The sequence below is a fragment of the Polypterus senegalus genome, chromosome 1 (genome assembly GCF_016835505.1).
Source record: "Polypterus senegalus isolate Bchr_013 chromosome 1, ASM1683550v1, whole genome shotgun sequence".
Lineage (NCBI taxonomy): Eukaryota > Metazoa > Chordata > Cladistia > Polypteriformes > Polypteridae > Polypterus > Polypterus senegalus.
The window spans coordinates 243,820,614-243,834,279 of record NC_053154.1 but is presented as its reverse complement, the minus strand read 5'-3'; positions in this window follow the sequence as shown (position 1 = coordinate 243,834,279).

Sequence of the window (13,666 nt, the reverse complement as noted above, 5' to 3'; positions counted from 1 at the left end):
TATGTATGCATACATATATTAAATAAATTACAAATTTTAAAAACTATTCATGTGCAAGGCAATAGGCCTGGTCCTATGAATAAATGGAGCAGACTGTAAAAATCCTGGTCAAATTAAACACTTTCTATGGCAGTTATTGTTAGATCTAGGTGAAACTGTTTTTGAAGGATCTTCTTATATAATATGCTACCATGGCTGTTCGTTTGTCTGTCCAGGATTTTAAATCACCTGTAGCTTGCAAACCATTTGACCTATTCACCTGAAATTTGGTACACATACACTCACCTAAAGGATTATTAGGAACACCTGTTCAATTTCTCATTAATGCAATTATCTAATCAACCAATCACATGGCAGTTGCTTCAACGCATTTAGGGGTGTGGTCCTGGTCAAGACAATCTCCTGAACTCCAAACTGAATGTCAGAATGGGAAAGAAAGGGGATTTAAGCAATTCTGAGCGTGGCATGGTTGTTGGTGCCAGACGGGCCGGTCTGAGTATTTCACAATCAGCTCAGGTACTGGGATTTTCACGCACAACCATTTCTAGGGTTTACAAAGAATGGTGTGAAAAGGGAAAAACATCCAGTATGCGGCAGTCCTGTGGGCGTAAATGCCTTGTTGATGCTAGAGGTCAGAGGAGAATGGGCCGACTGATTCAAGCTGATAGAAGAGCAACTTTGACTGAAATAATCACTCATTACAACAGAGGTATGCAGCAAAGCATTTGTGAAGCCACAACACGCACAACCTTGAGGCAGATGGACTACAACAGCAGAAGACCCCACCGGGTACCACTCATCTCCACTACAAATAGGAAAAAGAGGCTACAATTTGCACGAGCTCACCAAAATTGGACAGTTGAAGACTGGAAAAATGTTGCCTGGTCTGATGAGTCTCGATTTCTGTTGAGACATTCAAATGGTAGAGTCAGAATTTGGCGTAAACAGAATGAGAACATGGATCCATCATGCCTTGTTACCACTGTGCAGGCTGGTGGTGGTGGTGTAATGGTGTGGGGATGTTTTCTTGGCACACTTTAGGCCCCTTAGTGCCAATTGGGCATCGTTTAAATGCCACAGGCTACCTGAGCATTGTTTCTGACCATGTCCATCCCTTCATGACCACCATGTACCCATTCTCTGATGGCTACTTCCAGCAGGACAATGTACCATGTCACAAAGCTCGAATCATTTCAAATTGGTTTCTTGAACATGACAATGAGTTCACTGTACTAAAATGGCCCCCACAGTCACCAGATCTCAACCCAATAGAGCATCTTTGGGATGTGGTGGAACGGGAGCTTTGTGCCCTGGATGTGCATCCCACAAATCTCCATCAACTGCAAGATGCAATCCTATCAATATGGGCCAACATTTCTAAAGAATGCTTTCAGCACCTTGTTGAATCAATGCCACATAGAATTAAGGCAGTTCGGAAGGCTAAAGGGGGTCAAACACCGTATTAGTATGGTGTTGCTAATAATCCTTTAGGTGAGTGTCTACTACGTGGCCTCTACTATCCGCTTTCAGGGTGATGATTGACCTCCAAGGTTATTCCTCTTTTTATTTTTATTTTATTTTATTGTAGAATCAACTCCAGCAGGGTGGCCATGCGGCGCATGCGTATGGGCGCTGTTCTCATTCCCTACCACCTTCACCATCACTTCCCCTGCCTCTTCATATCTTAAATCATTCTTGAGGCAGATTGAAGACTTGAGTGCCAGCTTAAGTGAAAAATAAAACAAAACGTACTAAGTAATTGTAACATAAACATTGACTTAATCAGTTTTAATGGCAAAATATGCAGACGAAAGAAGAGAAGAAGTGGGCCGCTAGGGTGCATCAACCTCTGAGCAAACGAATGCTAAACGTACAGAGAAAGTGGATGAAAACTATCAAGTCAAGTGTATTCACTGCATGTTATCGTGCATTGCACTGTTCCTGGTATGGAGATAAGTATGGGACCAAACTGAATAGGCTAAGGGCCCATAACATAACAATGCAACTTGTTTTTAGAAGACTGGTCAATTATTTTTAGAAATTATCATTGTACACATGCACAGACACACATACCAACACCATACTAAAATCAACTTTTCTTAACATTTAAAAAATCAGTGATTCAGAATCTGAACTTAGCTCAACAACAAATTTTTGACCCCATCAATAAAATAAAAAGAGTATTCTGAAAGTGGCCTTTATATGATCTGCAAAAGAAAAATATGTTAAAACTTTTTTTCTCATCAAAAATCTCCAGCATGTGGTTGACTAAATGGCTACATATTTAAATAAGCAATATTTTGAAAGGAAAAAATAAATTGCAGCAAAAAACAAATTGCTAGCAAGTTACTTCTTCATATGGACACAGTCTGTTGTTTCATTTTTCTTTTGATCCATCCAAGTTCTCAATAAGTCAATAATTAGTCATTAAAGAATAGAAATAAATAAAAACAAAGAAAACAAAATGGATGGATTCTATAATAGAAGATGCATGCATTTTTTTAAAAAGGGCATTCTCTCAGTCAGAGCAAGCAATGGATGATGGAGGATAACAACAAAACAGTAAATGTGGAGAGAAGAATTAGGTAGAATGAGTTTCCAAAATGTGCTTTTATGCTTTAGAAGGAGCTGCTAGGCTCCAATCCAACATTTCCATGTAAATGACCTTCATTGCAGAAAAGCTTTAATCTTACAAGGACATCCATCCATCCATTATCCAACCCGCTATATCCTAACTACAGGGTCACAGGAGTTTGCTGGAGCCAATCCCAGCCAACACAGGGCGCAAGGCAGGAAACAAACCCCGGTCAGGGCGTCAACCCACCACAGCTTACAAGGACACGAAGGTCTTAATTGACCCTACAAGCTAAGCAGTAAAATGTGTCTTGGGCAAAGCTGATTAAGCCCATCTACTCATGAATTTTCTGAACCCATTTTTCCCCTTACAGGGTCAGAATGGGATGCGAGGCAGAGACTAACTGTGGGCAGGCCACCAATGTGTTGATGGGCACACTCACTCAGATAACATGGACATCTTCGGAATGTGCCAGAGTAGCCAGCAGACAATGCATCGGATAATGTGGGGGCAAATCTAGAATTTACACAATCAATGAAAAGGATTGGAGTGAATTTGAGGCTTGGAGCTGTGAGGTAGCAGTCCTAACTGTTAAGCTCCCTTTAGAAAAGTTTGGTTAGTTTCATGTTGCATTTATGTGGAAATCGAAGAATGGCAGAGGGTTCCTCACATTCAAAGCTTGGCTAATCATGACAGAGAATCTTATTCAAATATTCACAGCATGTATGTACAGTATGTAAGCTTATAACCTTTGCCTGTTTACTGTGTGCTGCTATCTCTTTTACAAACCTCACTTTTCAAACATTTTGTCATGCTACTATCCACTTGTTAACACTCTTATAACTTAAATAACAGTGGGAGGCCAGGCTTTTAGTTACAGGGCCCCCGAAGCTGTGGAGTGATCTGCCTAGTACTATGAGAGGTGTCACTTCAGTCTCAGCTTTCAAATCCCGGCTGAAGACTCACCACTTTAGTTTAGCATACCCTGACTAGAGCTGCTGATTAGCTGTGTATAGTACATCTTTCTCTATTAGCTATCTGTTTGAAAAAATATAAGTAAAACAATAATTATAAACCATTACTAAACTTCCTCTATTCTGCTTCTTTTCTTGGTATCTGGATGTGGCACCCACTGCTATACTGCCAGGACACTCTCCGACATATTGAAAAGTCATCACAGATAAAGGAACATTGGAATCATCAGATGGAAAAGTTCTTTCATTTGATTGGATGGCCGGGATAGACTTGATTATACAAAACCGAGGAGGAGGTAGGCAGCCATTTGGGTGAGGTCTCCAGGACTGTGACTTTATTTCTGACATTCTCTTCTACAATTTTAATCTCCAATATTGTCAAATGGCAATAGTTCATAAATTAATTAATTGTGGGTTTCCATTTATGGTTCAATCAGTTCTAGTTTGTTCTTTGTGTGTTATAACAAATCTGCATTAATGTGTGTACTAGTTCTGTATTTAGTAAAATCTATACTTGTATTTTAACTACAAACTGATCACAGTGCTCTGCATCTGCACTCAGTGAAAAGTGCTGTACAAAAAATAAGTTGTGTTGTATTGCATTGTAGAACTTGCTACCTCTGGGTTGTGGGCAACCAGGCTATTAGTATCAGATGGGAAAACAAGCATGTACATTGCAACAGTGCATCACAATCCAAGTCACGCACACATTAACCTAACACAGTTTTCTTTATTATCCAACACAATACCATCCATCTATTATCTAAATCACCCCAATGGTGGTCATGAGAGCTGAAGCTTATCCTGGCAATATCAAACACAATTGAGGAATCAGTCCAGTATGAGGACCAACCAAAAACCATCCTACATAAATGAGTATAACCAGAAGCAGCTACCTAATCTGAATGGTTACTTTCTGATTATTGTTTATTGTTTGCTGAGATGTCAGAATATACTAGCGAGATTAACCACAAAGGAAGGGTTATTAGCAAATGTCTGGAAGCTTAAAAACAACAGTAAGCCTGCCATTCAAAACATAAAATGGTTTCATTAGTAGCTAACTGAAATTTATTAAAGGTCTTATTATGTTTTGCCTTCCCAAATACTGAGTGTAAAAAAAAGATAATAAATTCATACTACGACTGAATGAATTAAAGTGAAGCAAGCATCATTTTGTTTTATCACTCAGCTGCATACTATTGCTTTTTAAGTTGTGCAATGCAGTGTCTTTGCTTCTTGAGTGAATTGTTGGTTATTTGCAAAAAAAAAAAAAACAGAAGTGAAACTTTTTTTTGGTGAAGTCGTGTAGATTTTTTAAAACCAGTGCTCTAATAAAACCAACAGAAAGATCTGTCGTCTTCAGATAGATCTTGTTTTCATACAAGGGAACATATGCAATTAAGTGATAACAAATCCTATGGGTGCCTTCATTTTTTTGAGCAGGGTGCATAGAGGGACCTTTTCATTTGCAATCTGATCATGCTATGAAAGCCTACACAAACTACAACTGTGTGGAAGTGATAAACAGAACTTCCTGTAGCAAGCTGCTTAAGATAACACTTTCCATACAAAAAAGTTAAGGTTCTCAGAGAAATAAAGAGGAGCTTGTATAACCTCTGATACCATTAAAGACACATGACTGAATCAACTGAGAAAGCACTTCAGTCAAGAGGAAGAAAAGAGCTTGTTGCAACTCTAGGCTCAGTTCTTATGCAGCCCTGGTGGAAATGTGAAACTGGTCATGTTTTTGTTTTCTTCCTACCGCTTTAAATAGAAAAAAGATGACCTTTTGCAATTCAGATTTTGACATAACAAGAAACAGCGGTGAAAAACATGGTAGGAAGAGAAGTGCTCCCACTGCACTCTGTTGTGTTTGTGTTAAAAGTTCCTAAGTATCATTGAGTCTTCATTTATTACGACATGCCGGCATGTCATTGCACTGGACAGCATGATGATATTGCAGTTAGAGCTACTATACAGCTGGATACTGACTCAAAGTTTACAGGTTCTCCCCTCATCTGTATATTTTCATGTACTTTTCTGGTGTCTCCTACATGCGAAAGTTATACATTCAAGTCCCTCTGCTAACATGAGTGATATGTTATCCTGCTGCTCTGGGCTGATTGCTACCTAATCCTTGATGCAACTCGGATGCTTCTTGCTAGGACCGAGACTTGAAATAAAATCACATTGCATACCATGTTTGTGTACATCCAACACACAAAGCTGTGCTTCTCTCTCTGGCCTTCTCCTATTAATACAAAAAGGAAAAGCAGTCACAGAAACACAACACCAGCTCTACTCTACTCTTTTATGCATTTGCTTTTAACCAGCTAGGATTAAGTCATTAGGGAGTGATGGGATCACAGTGAATCAAAGATGCATCCTTACAGGCAAGCTGGACCACCTCTGGCCAATATCTTTGTGTGCCTCAATGCACAAGCAGTACATGATTTCCTGCTTCACAGAGATTTCAGAGACAATTTTAGTGTCACTCCTAGTAACAAAAACCAAGATTATCAACTGTTTCATTTACTATCTAACAATCTCACATAATAATGTTTCTTGCCCTTTGCTTTGTCATTGTGAGAAGAATACACCACAATTTGAACAGGGTAAGAGGCAGAATTTGTCAAACCATTTTAGGTGCGTTCTCATAAAATGTGCAACTATCTACTTTCAAAGTTATGCCTGTCTGTATATATACACGGCACAACTCAGCTCCCTATGGAATAACAAAATTGAAACTTGGTAGACTGATTCTTCAAGGAAATATGTGACCAGTTTTCATTCAGATATCTCAAATGGAGCATGCAGTGTATATTTTTAAAATTTCAAAAACTCTTATTGAAAAAGCAATGACAAATTTGAATTTTTTTTTGTTTTAAAAGAGAAACATTTGGTACTTAATTACTGATGAATTTACATTTGCCATGAGCGGGCTGACTTAACCATAGCTTTTAGCTTGCCATTCGAAACTTGTTTCAAAAATTTTATGTTTAAGAAATATGAACTACAATTAGCTATAGCCCCCCAAACCCCAAGAACTTGCAAGAATCTACAGTCTGTGAAGCTATTTGTGCCACCACAAACCTATTTGGGCTTGGTTACTAAATACATGGTGTATTTATATACACCACTTATATTCTCTACTAATGCATGTAATTACATTATATTATTATTTTTTAAATATATATATATATAAGTGTTACAAAAATATTTAATACACAAAAATGTAAAATCTCTTGAAAACAGTCTTTGAATGCACTGGCATTTTATACCATGCATACATTTTCTAACTGCTCTTATTGTGGTCTCTTTCTAAAACCATAGCTCATTGTTGCTGTTCCACATCAATTGGGTGAGCCTCCCCCACCAATCACCTTTGTGAATTCTGCAGGTTGTTGAAAAGAGCACTATAAACCACAATGACGCTGGCACAGTTCCCTCAAGTCTCTTAACCTCTTGATGCACTAATTATAAAAGGCATTAATGGAAAACAGGTAGTTCAGGGGTGCACTGTTTAATGCTGCTGCCTCTCAGCTCCAGCATCCTTGGTTCAAATCCGGGCCTGAACACTGTCTGTGTGGAGTTTTTTCTGCATATTTCAGTTTTCACCCACATCCTCGGAGATGCATGAGTCAGGATGGAAGGGCAACATATCTAGAGCTGGTTTCTGTCTTGTGCCAGTTGTTCTTGGATTAGATTCTAGTTTCCCTTCATCCGGGATTAGATTAAGCAGAATATTATATTATAATATTAATGAAAAATAATAATGGATGAATTTTTTGCTCTTTGAGGTGGCTCACTGTCCTTAAAAGAATTGCTTGCCTTTTACCGCACTAGTTGGACAAGCATGTGACTTTGCAGGTTTGACATTTTTATAGGTGCCCCCCCACTGGTGATGTGATGACAGCACATACTTGGGTGACTCATCCCAGAGTGATGCAGCTTGTCAGCAGTGTTACAATAAAATAAAGATCATATTGTAACAACCCAGATGTGTAAGAGATGGAGGTGAGTGGCTCTAAAAAGAACTGTTGGCATCACTTGCTGCTAGCTGTTTATCCCTTTGTTTTTTCATGCACCCCACCCAGCTCCACCTCACTTGGGTTCAGAGGCAACCCATATGCCACTCTATTCCTCTGGCTCTCTTTGAACCAATCCAAGTCAAGAGTTCAATCTGTGGATCGTTGGCAGGAACTTATCTCAGCCGAAGGGCTTCAGCATCCAAGAAACGCATCCGATTGAAGCATTATTCTAAGTGTTGTGCCTGTGCCCCCTTTACCTGCTGCTCATGGGTTCTCCAGGTATTTCCACCACCTCAGAGAATCCACTGCCACCAAAGGAACAAGTCCCTCATAGGTCTAGACCCTGAGCTTGTTACAATATGCTTCCTTGTCTTTCAGTAGTGGGACCAATAAGCAAGGACCAGATAACAAAATGCCACCACCATCTACACTGCCTGTTTTACACTATGAATATTATGCTCAAACTGCTTGTCATAACCCTAACTGTTGTATTAGCAGGCATGAACTGATGTTGCTACCTTGCCAAAAGATCTCATCAAGAAATAGTAATTAATAGTAAGGACTTCCTCTGGATCATGCTATGCAAGCCCACTCATTTTCACTTGAGCCCAACATTTTCACATAAACCAAAATATTTAATCTTGAGCCGAACATGTTGAGCTTGGATGTGTTATTGATATGCTAGTCATAGTCTAAAACCAAAAAAAAGAATCACAATCAAAGGCAAAACAACAGATGAGAAATTAAGTAAAAACTAAGCATGAGTCAAAGCCAAAAAAATGTGCTGAAAAAGAGTTTTGAAAATAGTCAAAAAGAACATTTAGAAAATGGTTTTGTCATGGACAAATTCAGAGAAAAAATACTTTTTTCCATGAGCTTTTATGCCTGTTACATTGTCAGTCACAGATCACGATCAATGAGGACACTGAGAGAAGCTCTCCTAGCAATGGTGGAGACAAAATGGCGATGCCTAAAATGAGCTGGAAATGGCCCAGATTCTTTTTCTTCTTCTTCTTTTGGCTGCTCCTGTAAGGGGTTAACACAGCGGATCATCTTGTTCCATATCTTCCTGTCCACTGCATCTTGCTCTGTTACGCCTTCATGTCCTCTCTCACCACATCCATAAACCTTCTCTTAGGCCTTCCTCTTCTCTTCTTGCCTGACAGCTCTGCCCTTGGCATCCTTTTCCCAATATACTCAGCATCTCTCCTCTGCCTATGTCCAAACCAATGCAATCTCGCCTCTCTGACTTTGTCTCCAAACCATCCAACTTGAGCTGACCCTCTAATGTACTCATTTCTAATCCTGTCCATCCTCGCCACACCCAATGCAAATCTTAGCATCTGTAACTCTGCAACCTCCAACTCTGTCTCCTGCTTTCTGGTCAGTGCCACCGTCTCCAATCCATATAACATAGCTAGTCTCACTACCATCCTGTAGACCTTCCCTTTCACTCTTGCTGATACCTGTATGTCACAAATTACTCCTGACACTCTTCTCCACCCATTCCATCCTGCCTGCACTCTCTTTTTCACCTCTCTTCCACATTCCCCATTACTCTGTGCTGTTGACCCCAAGTATGTAAATGCATCCATCTTCACCAACTCTACTCCCTGTACCCTCACCATTCCACTTACCTCCCTCTTATTTACACACATGTATTCTGTCTTGTCTACATGTCTATTGACCTTCATTCCTCTCCTCTCTAGACCACATCTCCACCTCTCAAGAGTCTCCTCAACCTGCTTCTTACTCTTGCTGCAGATCACAATGTCATCAACAAGCTTCAAAGTCCATGGGGACTCCTGGCTAATCTTTTCTGCCAACCTGTCCATCACCATTAGACATAAGAAAGGGCTCACAGCTGATCCATTATGTAATCCCACCTCGACCTTCAATGCATCTATCACTCCTACCACAGACCTCACCACTGTCACACTTCCCTCGTACATATCCTGTACAACTCTTACATACTTCTCTGCCAGTCCCAACTTCCTCATACAATAACTCAGCTCCACTCGAGGCACCCTGTCATATGCTTTTTTCAGGTCCACAAAGACGCAATGTAACTCCTTCTGGCTTGTTCTATACTTCTCCATCAACACCCTCAGAGCAAAAATTGCATCTGTGGTGCTCTTTCCTGGCATGAAACCATACTGCTGCTCACTAATCATCACCTCTCTTCTTAACCTAGCTTCCACTGCTCTTTCCCATAACTTCATGCTGTGGCTCATCAGTTTTATCCTTATGTAGGTACTACAGCTCTGTACAACCCCCTTAAGCTTCAAAATCTGTACCAGTACACCTTTTTTCCACTCTTCAGGCATCCTCTCACTTTCCAAGATTCCATTAAACAATCTGGTTAAAACTCCTCTGCCATCTCTCCTAAACACCTCCATGGTTACACAGGCATGTCATCTGAACCAATGGCCTTTCCATTGTTCATCCTCTTCATAGCAGTCCTTACTTCCTCCTTGCTAATCCGTTGCATTTCCTTATTCACTATTGCCACATCATCAACTTTCTCTCTGTTTCATTTTCTTCTTTCATCAGCCTCTCAAAGTACTCTTTCCATCTGCTCAACACACACCCCTTGCTTGTGAGTACATTTCCATCATTATCCTTTATGACTCTAACCTGCTGCACATCTTTCCAAGCTTGGTCCCTCTGTCGAGCCAATCAGTAAAGGTCCTTTTCTCCCTCTTTAGTGTCCAGCCTCTCATGCAACTCATCACACGCCTTTTCTTCAGCCTTCGTCACCTCTTTCTTCATCTTAAGCTTTATCTCCTTGTAATCTTGTCTACTTTCTGCATCTCTTTGATTAACCCCCTTCTTCTTCGCCAACCACTTCCTCTGCATACTCTCCTGTACGTCCCCATTTCACCACCAGGTTTCCTTTTCCTCCTTGTTCTATCCAGATGCCATGCCAAGTGTCAGGGCCGTTTGAAGGAATTTGGGGGCCCCAAGCAAAATGAACATGGAGGCCCCCCGCACGCACGCACGCACGCAAAGGAACCACAGCATAGCCATACAGTTTAAATTCACTCACACTTTATATAAATAAAAAAGGTTTACAGTACAAATACTGCTGTTGCATATACTGTGCATAAATAAAAAAATGTTTAAAGTGCAAATACTGCTGTTGCATATAAAGTGCATAAAATTTGAACATTTTCAACAATTGAACATTTGCAAAAAACACCACTGTACCATAAAATCAAATATACATTAAAAAAGTGCACAATAACTAAATCCATGCTATATAAATAAACTTTTTACTGTTAACAAACAGTGAAATTATAATTAAATGTTTACTAATTATTAGTAGTGCTGTGAGTCGACTACCAATGCTTAAAAACCTCCCAAGCTAATGTTTGATGCACAGAATTTATTGTGTGGTTTTCCTAAATAGATTATCACAGTGGAATAGTTAGTATAGCATGCTATGCCACTTTCATCAAAACCTATTACAAAGCTATAGCAATGTCATGTCATTTATGTATGATACATAAACATATTTCTGCTAGCCTACCTGCTGCAAAATTGCACCATTTGTACAAGACAAGTAGAGCTATTTTATGTGTGTAATTTATCACTTACCACTGTCTTGTTTTTTCTTATCCTCCTCTTCCTTTCTCTTCTTTCTTTTTTGGCTTCCTGAAGCATAATTCCGCTTCATGACTGCCGAGGAAGTTTTGTATTTTGCCGGCAGCAGAGATCGCGTGGTTGGCTGGCTGCTGTCAGCGAGGGGGGCCCCCTTGAGGGGGATCCCGATAACAGTGTCATTGCACTTTACTGCATTCACTATCAATGGGGCGCTCACACAGTTTGTCGCTGCATTTTATTCTTAACCAGTCGTTGTCTTGGGGCCCCAGGCCAGCTCGGGGCCCCAAGCAATTGTTTGGTTTGCCTGCCTTGTCGCGACGGGCCTGCCAAGTGTCCTTCTTTCAGTCAACCTTATTACTTCCGCTGTAGTTGCCCAGCTGTCTGGTAACTCTATCTTGACTCTGCCCTCAAAATACTCCTCTTCTTGATCTCCAACGTCATCCTACAGACCACCATCCTATGCTGTCTAACTACACTTTTCCCTGTCACCATTTTACAGTTTTCAATCTCTTTCATACTGACCCTCCTGCATAAGACATAATCAACCTGTCTGCATCTTCCTCCACTCTTTTATGTCACCCTTTGTTCCTCCAAGTTCTTAAAATATGTATTCACTGCAGCCATGTCCATCCTTTTCACAAAATCCACTATCATCTGATCTTCATTCCTCTCCTTGACACCATACCTACACATCACCTCCTCATTTCCTCTGTTCCCTTCACCAACATATCCATTGAAATCCATTCCAATCACCACACTCTGTCCCTCGGGTACACTGTCCATCACTTCATGCAACTCACTCCAGAAATCTTCTTTCTCATCCATTGCACTCCCAACTTGCGGGGCATATGCACTAACAACATTCATTATCACACCTTCAATTTCCAGCTTCATATTCTTTGTCTGGCACTCTTTTCACCGCCAAAACACTCTTGACATACAGTTCCTTCAGAATAACCCCTACCCCATTTCTCCTCCCATCCACACCATAAGAGAACAATTTGAATCCACCTCCAATCCACCTAGCCTTGCTCCCCTTTCATTTAGTCTCTTGCACAATATATTAAACTTCCTTTTCTCCTTCACATCAGCTATCTCTCTCCCCTTACCAGTCATACTGCCAACATTCAAAGTTCCTACCCCCAGTCCCATTCTCTGCACCTTCCTCCTCTCCTCCTGTCTCTGGACATGCCCACCCCTCTTCTTCTCCAGTAGCCCAATTTCCGCCAGCACCCTGTTGGCTAACAGTACTAGCGGTGGCTGTTGTTAACCTGGGCCTCGACCGATCCAGTATGGAAATCTGTATTGTTGTTCTCATATTGATCTGGCAAAAGTTTACACTGGATCCCCATCCAGACGTAACCCTCCCCATTTATCCGGGCTTGGAACCAGTATGAAGAAACACACTGGTTTGTGCATCCCCTGTGGCTGGGTTGGAAATGGCCCAAATAAGATTACAAAAACTAAAGTAAATTTAAATAAAAACATAATTGTAGATTTCTGGGCTAGGAAAACCTAAAAAAGAAGTGTAAGAAAACTTCATTTTTGGGGAAAAAGTCACATTGTATTTCTAAAATCCAGATTCCTAACAGTTATTAGGTGTAAGCTTTTGACAAACCAGGGATGGCTTTCTTGTTTCTGACATAACCTCATGTCATGGCACTAGAGCAGGTAGAGATGGAGGTATTCGTTGCACTACTTGATTGTCCATGCCATACCTGCTTGTTTTCTGCTTGTCATAACTTATTTGTAAAAGAAATGTGATACACAGATTCCAAGAAAGATCATGTGGGTTTAAACCCTAGCAGACCTAACACTAGTCTGGTTAAGTAAATTGAGATCTTATTAGAAAGTATGCTTGGATTTATTTTGCTCACTTGACTCTATGCCATCAGATGCAAGTGTTTGCATAAAATAAACTAGCTTACTCCTGAAAGAGAAAAAGTAACATTTGAACATTGAAAAACAGAAAATTACAATGAAAGACCAAGAAACAAAAACACACACACAAAAAAAAATAGTGTTCAGAAAAAGGCAAAATGGCAGTTAGATAGGGAAATTTTCATTTAATTAATTTCATCCCTACAAGAGTTAGCAGAAGGTTACAATGATGACAATCAAAAATAGTTTCCATTTTCATTGGACAGTCAGTTCAGACTATTTAAATAAGAAAAATATTGAATAAAAAAATTAAATAACCTGTGTTAGATTTCCAATGAATTTTAAGATTATGTGCTTTATTCTTATTCTTCTCCACTGATTTATTGTACATTAATGTACTGTGTTCAAATAAGAACAGAACCAGGAGAAGGGTTGTGGTTTTATTAACATGTATAAGTGGATAACAGGAATACAGTAATCTAATAAACAAGTCCAGGGCATGAAACCAATACCGTACTTCAAAGAACATAACAGAGTTTTCAATATTATAAAAATAATTTAATGTAACTAGAGCCAAAACATAAGATGAAAGTTACAGT